The sequence below is a fragment of the Rana temporaria genome, chromosome 1 (assembly GCF_905171775.1).
Source record: "Rana temporaria chromosome 1, aRanTem1.1, whole genome shotgun sequence".
Taxonomy (NCBI): Eukaryota; Metazoa; Chordata; class Amphibia; order Anura; family Ranidae; genus Rana; species Rana temporaria.
In genome coordinates this window covers 220,911,595-220,923,592 of record NC_053489.1, presented here as the reverse complement: position 1 = coordinate 220,923,592, position 11,998 = coordinate 220,911,595, and positions in this window count along the sequence as shown.

Here is an 11,998-nt window from a genome sequence, read left to right as displayed (position 1 = left end):
ATTTATTTTTACTTTTTTTACAATTTTTAACACTGAAATAAAAAAAAAAAAATTATCACTTTTATTCCTATTACAAGGAATGTAAACATCCCTTGTAATAGAAAAAAGCATGACAGGTCCTCTTAAATATGAGATCTGGGGTCAAAAAGACCTCAGATCTCATATTTGAGCTTAAATGCAAAAAAAAAAAAAAAAATTTGGAAATGTCATTTTTTCAAATGACAAAAAAAAAAAATGTCTCTTTAAGAGGCTGGGCGGGACTGACGTTTTGACGTCACTTCCGCCCAGCAGAGCTATGGGGGACGGGCGAAGGAGATTTTTCCTTCAGTCTCGTCCCCGCTCAGCTGCCGGATGGTCGCGATCCCCTCCGCCGCTACCGACGGCTCCGGTAAGCGGCGGAGGGCGCGGGACAGCGGCGGGAGGGGGGGGGCCCCTCTCCCGCCACCAATAACGGCTATCTCGCGGCGAATCCGCCGCGGAGACCGCCGTTATCGTGTACAGGACCGTCGGCACTAAAGATGGATACCTCAGTTGTGGCAGCAGCTGCTGCCGTTACTGAGATATCCATCTTTAATAACAGGACGTATTTTGACAATGAGCTGGAAAGCAAGTGGTTAATAAATGGACACTTACCTGTCCTGGAGTCCAGCGACGTCGGCAGCAGAAGACGAGCGATCGCTCGTCTCTTGGCTTCCCCCACTGCCATCATCAGCGTTGCGGCTTCACTGCCCGGCTCCCTACTTTGCATGCGCTGTGTTCTGGGAGCCGTGTGTTTCCCAGAACACAACTTTCAGGAAGTCTATGCCCACAGTTTTCCGCAGAGTCTATGCCCAGAAGTGGGTGCAAATACCTGTCTTAGACAGGTATCTGCAACCCCCTACCCAATGAAAGGTGCCAATTGTGGCACCGGAGGGGGGGAGGAATCCGATGAGCGGAAGTTCCACTTTAGGGTGGAGCTCTGCTTTAATCGATCAATCAACTCGGGTACAGCCAGCCTGCTGGATTCTCTTATGATTATTGCTAGCGGCTGCTATAGCCGCTAGCGATAATCACTGTCATCTCACAGTGGGGGCGGATTCTTCTGCCGGCTCTCCGCCCGCCAGGAGCAGACAATAGCTCGGCAGGAGGGATCCCCCTGACAGGACCCATGACAGCAACCCATGGTTGCAGGAAAGAAATTCTCACTGTGTAGGGCCTGCCATAGGCTTTTCTCAATGCACTGTATTATATACTGTACACTGACTGCACTGTGTATGTGTGTGTGTATATATATATATATATACACACACTAAACTTCCTGCACGCCACTAACTAACCTGCCTAATCCAGCCCCAGTTATCTCAATCTCCTCCACATATGACACTACATACAGCCGCCGTGTAAGCAGCCGCAGGAGGCGATCGCCTTTCATTTTCTCCATCTGATCATCCCCCCACAGTTATTACCTTTTGTATCACTTGACCCTCCCTCCTATATTGTAAGCTCTCTGATTCCACCTGTATTGAATTGTATTGTAACTGTACTGTCTGCCCTCAGGTTGTAAAGCGCTGCGCAAACTGTTGGCGCTATATAAATCCTGTATAATAATAATAACTCTAATATGATATTGCAGCTTGATGAATCTGGCCTTTGTCATTATTTACATTAGGCGGATCATCTTCATATACTGTATACAGACTATACAGACAATATGTTAACTTATGCTGGCCATACACTATATGAAAAATCTGTCGAAATTCGGTCATTTAGACAGTTTGTTTGTTTTTTGGACAGTTAACCCCCTTGGCGGTGTTCCCGAGTCTGACTCGGGGTTACATTTTTTTGCTGCGATCGGTAACCCCCGAGTCAGACTCGGGCTTGCCTCGCTGAATCCACAGGCATGGTTTACTTACCTTGTCCCTGGATCCAGCGATGCCACCGCGCTGTGTGAGCGAGCGGGTGCTCGCTCGATTCACACAGTGCCTCTGTGTGCCGCCGATCTCCGTTCCCTGCAACGTTACGACGCACGGGGGCGGAGAACAGCGCCAAATTCAAAAAGGTAAACAAACACATTACATACAGTATACTGTAATCTTATAGATTACAGTACTGTATGTAAAAAATACACACCCCCTTGTCCCTAGTGGTCTGTCCTGTGTCCTGCATGTACTTTTATATAATAAAAACTGTTCTTTCTGCCTGCAAACTGTAGATTGTCCATAGCAACCAAAAGTGTCCCTTTATGTCAAAAATGGTTTTAGATCAGCTAAAAAACAGCGATAATAAATTATAGTCACTTGCAGAATTGTGCGATAGCGATTTGTGGGGAAATTCGTCATAAAAAAATAAAAGTAACGACAGCGACAATTCTGCAACTGAGCACATTTCAGTGATTTTGAGTTGATTACATTATTGAATAATTTTTATTATAATTATATCATTATTTGTTATAATTATTTATAATTATTTATTATATTATAATTTATCATTTTGTTTTTAAAAAAATTTCATACCCGGGATGCCTACTAGACTCTTGTTTGGTCAGATTTAAGTGAGTTATTCCTAAGAATTACAGGCCTACAGTATAAAACACCAAATTTCCTTGCAAATAATGGTACCGCTTTCAGCACCTAAAATCTGAAATAAGCATACCGCTAGGGAGGTTAATGGGCACAAAAATCGATAATCGTTGGGACGTTTTTGAGCTGAAAAAACGAAGGACAAGTTTGGAAATTTTCTGCCGAACGAACGATAAATTGAAAGGTTAATGTGTTTCTCGTCCGAACTGTCTGCACTAGATATATGTAAAAAAAAACTAACAAAAAATGCATTCATTTATGTCCACTGAATGATTTATCGGTCATTACATGATGGCACTATCGTTTGCGCTCGCGGCCGAATGTTTGTTTTTCGAAAATGGGTTCAGCCGATTTTTCATATAGTGTATGGCCAGCATTAGTTAATGTAGTATTTTAGATAGAATTTTCCTTTCCAGTAATATCCTGGCCTGGCACATTATCAGCACTGTAGTCATACTATGTGTGCTCTCCCTATGCAGCACAACAAGAAACTACAAGTGATGACAATCCACTGGTCAACATGTAAGAGATCTATAGAAAGGACAGGATGAGTAACAAAGAAAAGAGACAATCAGAGGACAGATTGTGACAACAGAGATGTTAAAGGGTCACAGTACAAGTGTGAATTGTCAATTCATTAGTAGCAATGTATGTGTATTATAATTTCTGTTTGCCGTAGACATCAGCGCCCGTCATTATTGTAAATATATTTCAAACACCTACAGATAAGCCTTAATCTAGGTTTACCTGTAGGTAAAAACAGTTGTACAGGTTGCACAACCACTTAAAGTAAGAGCTAGACGTTAGACAAGAATCCTCAACACTATGCCCTCAGATCATGTCTGTCAGTTGTTTTGAATTCTTACATCCCTGGTGATCCTAGTCTAGTGTTACGCCCTGTACACATGATCGGTTTGTCTGATGAAAACGGACCATTTTCATCGGACAAACCGATCGTGTGTGGGCTCCATCGGTTTGTTTTCCATCGGTGAAAAAAAATAGAACATGTTTTAAAAATTTCCTATGGATAAAAAACCGATAGAAAAAAACGATCGTCTGTGTGGAAGTCCATCGGTCAAAAATCCACGCATGCTCAGAATCAAGTCGACGCATGCTCGGAAGCATTGAACTTCATTTTTCTCAGCACGTCATAGTGTTTTACGTCACCGCGTTTGGACACGGTCGGATTTTTGACCGATGGTGTGTAGGCAAGACTGATGAAAGTCAGCTTCATCAGATATCCGATGAAAAAATCCATCGGATTAGACTCCATCAGATATTCGATCATGTGTACAGGGCTTAACAGAACCAATTTTTGATTATTCAGTGAGACTTTAAGACGTTATGTGCATTTTAAAGAGATACTAAATTATATTCTTAATTACCAAACATAATCCATACACACCCCTTATGTAATAGCCCAGTAATCTATTTTTCATGAAATAGTTTCTTACTGTGTTTTTCTGCCTGCTTTCATGTCCTATGTGAGCTCCTGAACCTCTCTTCCTCCCTCACCTTCTTTGTTTGGAACAAGACGTGCACTAAAAGCTTATCAGTGCCCCATTCGATCAGCCACGATCACCACAGGCAAAGTGTGTCCAGCCATGATTACCACAACCAAAGTACATCCAGCAACCATCACCACAGGCAAAGTGTTTCCAGCCATACAAGAAAGCCAAAACAGGTGTCCACTACCCCCACCTATAACTGGCCATTGCAGAAAGTAGCATTGGAAGGCAACATATGATATAAACAAGGCCAAGGATAAATCCAAGGAAAGATCCAAGCTTACTCACGACTAGCACGCTGACAACTGAATCAACCTATCTAACAGTATGCGTTAAAACAGGGGTGTCCAGCCATGATTACCATGACCAAAGTACATCCAGCCACGATCACCACAACCAAAGTACATCCAGCCACAATCACCACAGCCAAAGTGTGTCCAACCATGATTACCACAACCAAATTACCTCCAGCCACAATCACCACAACCAAAGTACATCCAGTCACAATCACCATAGCCAAAGTGCGGACAGCTATGATAACCACAGCCAAAGTACGTCCAGCCACGATCACCACAGCCAAAGTGCATCCAGCAGCAATCACTACAGCCAAAGTGCATCCAGCCACCCTAACCATGGACAAAGTACATCCGGCTGTCTTCACCACAGCCAATGTGCATCCAGCCCAAAATCACCACAGCTCAAGTGTTTCTAGCCAAGATCAACACAGCCAACGTGGGTCCAGTTGCAATCACCACAGCCAAAGTGCATCCAGCCATGATCACCACAGCCAAAGTGCATCCAGCCATGATCACCACAGCCAAAGTGCATCCAGCCATGATCACCACAGCCAAAGTGCATCAGCCATGATCACCACAGCCAAATAGTCCAGTTGCAATCACCTCAGCCAAAGTGCGTCCAGCCATGATCTCCACAGCCAAAGTGCATCCAGCCATGATCACCACAGCCAAAGTGTGTCCAACCATGATTACCACAACCAAATTACCTCCAGCCACAATCACCACAACCAAAGTACATCCAGCCACAATCACCATAGCCAAAGTGCGGACAGCTATGATAACCACAGCCAAAGTACGTCCAGCCACGATCACCACAGCCAAAGTGCATCCAGCAGCAATCACTACAGCCAAAGTGCATCCAGCCACCCTAACCATGGACAAAGTACATCCGGCTGTCTTCACCACAGCCAATGTGCATCCAGCCCAAAATCACCACAGCTCAAGTGTTTCTAGCCAAGATCAACACAGCCAACGTGGGTCCAGTTGCAATCACCACAGCCAAAGTGCATCCAGCCATGATCACCACAGCCAAAGTGCATCCAGCCATGATCACCACAGCCAAAGTGCATCCAGCCATGATCACCACAGCCAAAGTGCATCAGCCATGATCACCACAGCCAAATAGTCCAGTTGCAATCACCTCAGCCAAAGTGCGTCCAGCCATGATCTCCACAGCCAAAGTGCATCCAGCCATGATCACCACAGCCAAAGTGCATCCAGCCATGATCACCACAGCCAAAGTGCATCAGCCATGATCACCACAGCCAAACAGTCCAGCTGCAATCACCACAGCCAAAGTGCGTCCAGCTGCGATCACAACAGTCAAAGTGTGTTCAACCATGATCACCACAGCCAAAGTACTGAAATCTCCACAGGTAGTCCCTGGCTGTGCAAACAGCCATGAATAGTTGCAGGCACTGACAGCCTTCCAGTGCAGTGTACGCACTTGGTGGCAGGAAGGCTGGGTTTACATCTGAGCAGCCAGTCTAAAATCATTAGCATGTTTCTATTAGAAGATAAGCAAAGACTTTAGGGGGGGTGGCCTCATCTTCAGTATGCTATTGCCTTTTATTAGAAAAACATCACCTAGAGTAGATCATTGACAAGGATTTATTATCATGTTATCAGGACCTGCATATGCTTTTTGGTAGGAAAACCTAGAGCACAAGACGGGCTGAACAGGACTAAAAGCCCTTGATAGGTAAAAACAAAACAGTTCACATCTATGAATTTCAGCCGTTTACCTGGACGTCACTATAAATACTTGAAACTTGACAAATGGGACCAAAGTTAGCTCTTCTGTCCAAAGAGAATTTGGACTTTGAAACTGATTTAGACATGTTTCCCCTCTTTTTTCCAGCTAAGTCCATACTAGAGAACCTTAGCACTGAAAAGATAACACTAATAAGTCAGATGTCTTACGAAAAAGTGATGAGTAGTGAGATGCCTTCACCACCATTACCTGACCGCGAAGTGATCCCCCAACTTGGAGCACATGAGGCAAGAGATCAAAAGGAAATGACCTGTAACCCAATCACACAGAGGTTTTACAACATTTCAGAGCATATATCTTCGCAATAACATGTACTTCTGAGGCATGGTGTCTCTGTTTTGTTCAGAATGCAATAACTTTTAAAAGACTGTTTTTAAAAGTTTATATCAAGTAACTAGGAAAATTTGTATATTAATATTCATGGAATTGTATAAATAAAATCAACATTTATATAGAAACGATTGCCCTGGATAATAGCCGTGGTGTCTTTAAAGCGGTTGTATACTCTTTTTTTTTTTTACTTTTACCTACAGGTAAGTCTATAATAAGACTTACCTGTAGGTAAAAAGAATATTCCCCTTGCAATGAGCCGCTGACTTCAGCGGCGCATGCGCTTCTGAGTTTCTCGGCTGAAAGTCCGGCAGACGCCGGACCTTGCCAGAAAGAAGTCTCCCGCGTGCATGTGCGGGAGTGATGACATCGCGACTCTGGCCACTCACATCGCTGGAGCCGCGATACCTGGAAGACACGGCGAGGGAAAATGTCCGTTCCCTCGGCGTGGACCGGGATCACCTGCGACGCCTCGTTCTAAGGTAAGTATTTCATAATGAGCTAGTATGCGGTGGATACTAGCTCATTATGCCTTTTGCCTCACAGGTTAAAAAAAAGAAAAATTGGCGGGTATACAACCGCTTTTTTAGGGTGGTTTTCATAAAAAGATGCAAGCTGGCTGAAATTCATGTAATCCTCACTACATCGTGAAATATTGTATATTATTATTTAATGTTCCTATTCCCAACCAGCAGGTAAAACACTGGGCTCATATGTTTACAAGGAAAAAAGGAAAAAACTGCGCTACACCAAAAACAATAAAGTAAAAAAGCAGCTAGCACACAAACAAAAAAAGTACAAAGCAATCGTGAAACAAAAAGTGCAGCGCTAATACGATCATATATTTACCAGGCTATTCTTAACTGCTCGGCTGAAAAAAGTCTGTTGTGTATAGAGCTTAATAGTGTAGGATTACATTTTCACACAAAACTGTATTAATCAAAAGGAATCACATTGTTTTCCCTCTCCCTTCTGTTCCTTGGAGTTTCAATCAGAGAAAAAGAGAATCTGAAAAGTGACAGCTCTATACTCCTCTCTTTTTAGAAAACCAATTAGACTCTGGGGCTGATTTACCAAGCCTTTACTCCATGACTCATGGAGTAAAAGCAGGAGTAGCAGCCGTTTGGTGATTTACTAAAGAAATACGCTGCTAGTGCAGTGTATTTCCCTAGTTACTAATGTGCTCCGTGCGCCCAGGAGAGGGTGCATTGTGCACCAGTACAGACCTGGCGCACGGCACATTAAACTGTAAATTGCGGGGGTTCGGGCGGGAGTTTATTAGGGGGGAGGTGGGGGGATGCAGGGGAAGTGAAGTGACATGTGTTTTGAAGTGTTTGGCGGGCCGAATTGAAAGGGAAAGTGTTTTTTGAAAACAGATCCCCGTACGCTTGCACAGTGCGCCTGAACCTCGGGAGGTTCATTTGCATACTGGGCATGCGCAGAGAGAAAAGTCAGGGATTCCCGTGCGCCTTGTCAGTACGCCGTGAAAATCTTGGTAAATACCAAGCGGCGTACCCGTGAATGCGCTGCGTGACGCGGCGCACGGGAATCTCCGAGCTGTTTTCAGCCCTGAAGGGGAACTCGGCGCCAAATTTCAAACTTGAAATCGGCGCGGGTCCCCCTCCAGGGCTACATTAGGCTCTTAGGCTTGGTCCGGAACGTGAGGGGTTAAACCCGCGCCGATTCGGCGCGGGGGTCCCCCCCAGATCCAAACCAAGCCCTCATCCCAAGCATGCAGTCTGGCCCGGACAGGAATGGGGGCGGGGACGAGCGAGCGCCCCCCCCCTCCTGAGCCGTACCAGACCGCATGCCCTCAACATGGGGGAGTGTGTGCTGTGGGGGAGGGGGGCACTGCCCCCCCACCCCACAGCACTCTTGCCCCCATGTCGATAGGGACAAGAGCCTCTTCCCGACAACCCTTGCCATTGGTTGTCGGGGTATGCGGGCGGGGCTAATCGGAATCTGCGAGCTCCCTTTAATAAGGGGGCCCCCAGATGCCGGCCCCCCACCCTATGTGAATGAGTATGGGGTACATCGTACCTCTACCCATTCACATGGGGGAAATGTAAAGTAAAATAAAACACCACACAGAATAAAATATTTTATTGATCTGCTCCGGAGCCCCCCCTTTCTTCTTTAGCTCTCTTAGAAGGGGGGTTTCTTCTCTCCCGATCTTCCGCCGGGACCCTGGGCTTCGGTGATTTCTGCCGGGGGAGGGCGCCATCCCTCGGTCCTCTCCGGAGCCTTCCGCCGGATGCCCCCACCCCATTTAAGCTCTTTTTCATTAGGGAGGGGCATCCGGACTTCGGGGTCTTCTGCCGGGGGATGGCGCCTATCCCCCGGTCTTTCCGGTGCCTTCCGCCAGGGTTCCGGTCTTCCTGGTCTTCTGCCGGGGGTGCGCCAACTCCCAGGTCTTTTCTCTTCTGTCTTCTCTGCTCCCTCTTCTGCCTGGCTCCCCCGCGGAGCCAGGGCTTTCTTCCGTCTTCTTTCTTCTCTCTTCCTTCTTCTGCCTGTCTCCTCCGGGAGCACAGGGCTTGTCTCCGCTGTCTTCTCCCTTCTCTTCCATTCGATGTTGACACGACGAGGTCCGGCGCTGGAATGCCGTCTGAGCAGTGGGCATGGACTTATATAGGGCAATGCCACCATGTGACCTCAACCCATGTGACATCACATTCCCATCATGCCCAGGGAATGTGATGTCACATGGGTTGAGGTCACATGGTGGCATTACCCTATATAAGTCCATGCCCGCCGCTGACACGGCATGTCAGCGCGGAACCTCGTCGTGTCAACATCCAATGGAAGAGAAGGAAAGAAGGAAGAAGACAGCGGAGACAAGCCCTGTGCTCCCGGAGGAGACAGGCAGAAGAAGGAAGAGAGAAGAAAGAAGACGGAAGAAAGCCCTGGCTCCGCGGGGGAGCCAGGCAGAAGAGGGAGCAGAGAAGACAGAAGAGAAAAGACCGGGGAGTTGGCGCACCCCCGGCAGAAGACCAGGAAGACCGGAACCCTGGCGGAAGGCACCGGAAAGACCGGGGGATAGGCGCCATCCCCCGGCAGAAGACCCCGAAGTCCGGATGCCCCTCCCTAATGAAAAAGAGCTTAAATGGGGTGGGGGCATCCGGCGGAAGGCTCCGGAGAGGACCGAGGGATGGCGCCCTCCCCCGGCAGAAATCACCGAAGCCCAGGGTCCCGGCGGAAGATCGGGAGAGAAGAAACCCCCCCTTCTAAGAGAGCTAAAGAAGAAAGGGGGGGCTCCGGAGCAGATTAATAAAATATTTTATTCTGTGTGGTGTTTTATTTTACTTTACATTTCCCCCATGTGAATGGGTAGAGGTACGATGTACCCCATACTCATTCACATAGGGTGGGGGGCCGGAATCTGGGGACCCCTTTATTAAAGGGGTCTCTCAGATTCTGATAAGCCCTCCGCCCGCATACCCCGACAACCAACGGCCGGGGTTGTCGGGAAGAGGCTCTTGTCCCTATCGACATGGGGACAAGAGTGCTTTGGGGTGGGGGGGCAGTGCCCCCCTCCCCCACAGCACACACTCCCCCATGTTGAGGGCATGTGGTCTGGTATGGCTCAGGAGGGAGGGGGCGCTCGCTCGTCCCCACCCCCATTCCTGTCTGACCAGACTGCGTGCCTGGGATAAGGGCTTGGTTTGGATCTTGGGGGGGACCCCACGCTATTTTTTTTTTTGCGCGGGTTTAACCCCTTATGTTCCAGACCAAGCCTAAGAGCCTGGAGGGAACCCACCTTATTTTTTTTGGGGGGGTCTGGAGTTCCCCTTCATGAACAGCAATCTGTCATTTACACATGTCAGTCCCACCCCCCCCCCTACAGTTAGAACACACCCAGGGAACATATTTAACCCCTCCCTCGCACCTAGTGTTAACCCCTTCCCTGACAGTGGCATTTTTAGAGTAAGCAATGCATTTTTACAGCACTGATCGCTAGAAAAATGCCAATGGTTCCAAAAAAGTGTTCGATGTGTCCGCCATAATGTCGCAGTACTAGTAACTAGTTAAAACACAAAAAAAAAATATTTTGTAGACGCTATAACTTTTGCAAAAACCAAACACTAAACGTTATTTGCGATTTTTTGGAACCAAAAAGATGTAGAATACGTATCGGCCTAAACTGAAGGTTTTTTTATTTTTTACAATATATATTTTTGGGGATATTTATTATAGCAAAAAGTAAAAATCATTTTTACATATGTGGGCGGGACTTACGCAAGTCCCGCCCACATATATAAACATCGTTCAAACCACACATGTGAGGTATTGACGCGTGCGTTAGAGCGAGAGCAATACTTTTACCACTAGACCTTCTTTGTAACTATAAACTGGTAACCTGGAAAAAAAAAAAAAGGTCGCCTATGGGGATATTCACGGAATTCATTTTGGCCCCATTGCAGGAGTGTTTCCAATAGTAAAGCGTGACATGTAAGGTATCTATTTACTCAGTGTAACATCATCTTTCACATTATCCCCAAAAATTGGGCTCACTTTTGTGTTTTGTTAATTTTTAACCACTTGAGCCCGGACCATATTTCTGGTCAATGACCGGGCAAGTTTTTGTGATTCGGCACGGCGTCGCTTTAACTGACAATTGCGCAGTCGTGCGACGTGGCTCCCAAACAAAATTGGCAACCTTTTTTTTCCCACAAATAGATTATTAAATGTGCGTGTTTACTTCTGTCTTTAACACCTCCCCTTCAGGCTGGAAAGCATCAGATCAGGGGAAACAAAAAAAAAAAAAAGCTCTCATTCCATTGCAGCTTGGTTCCTACATGTGTGATGAACTGAGCATGCTCAAACACTTAGAACAAAAATATCCTTTCTTTTTAAAAGGTGAAAAACACTCCTTGGATGCTCATAGAGCGTAGTTTGGGTTAATTGCAGGTGTGCCCAATTACAAGCTCACCCAAACTAGAGACTGCAATTTGTTCATGTGATTTCAATTGCTTCATTACTAGCACTGTTATAAAAAGCTTGGATCGATCAGTCCTCAGCTGCCCTCAGAAGGGGCAGGCTGGCAGAAATGCTGTTGCTAAACACAAATGTGGTTTGTTGCATGGGTTTTGTTTTATTTTGCCAATGGTTTTGGTTTATTTTTAAATGATGTTCACTTTGATGTATTTGTCTATGTGGCCTTATTTTATGAAAAATGTGTGAAGCTATGGTTAGTTAGAATTTTGAAATGTATTTTTGTTTGTGTTTGTTTGTTTGTCTTTTTTCGCTTTCCTTGTTTTGTTGACCAATAAAAATTATTTTAAAATTGTTAAGTTTGTCTTTTGTTACTTTTTCATGCTACATATGTTGACAGCTGCAGCTGAAATCGGTTTGGGCCTAACAAATTATGTGTGTCTAAGCTTCTTTCCTGGTGTGTAATCATGAAATGTTTGCCATGTTTATTCTCCATGACTTTAAAGAGAAAACTGGTAATTATTTTATTTTTTCTGCAGTGGTCCTCAGCCCTCAAGTACCCCCGACAGGACATGTTTTGTGGATTTCTCTTATCAAGAA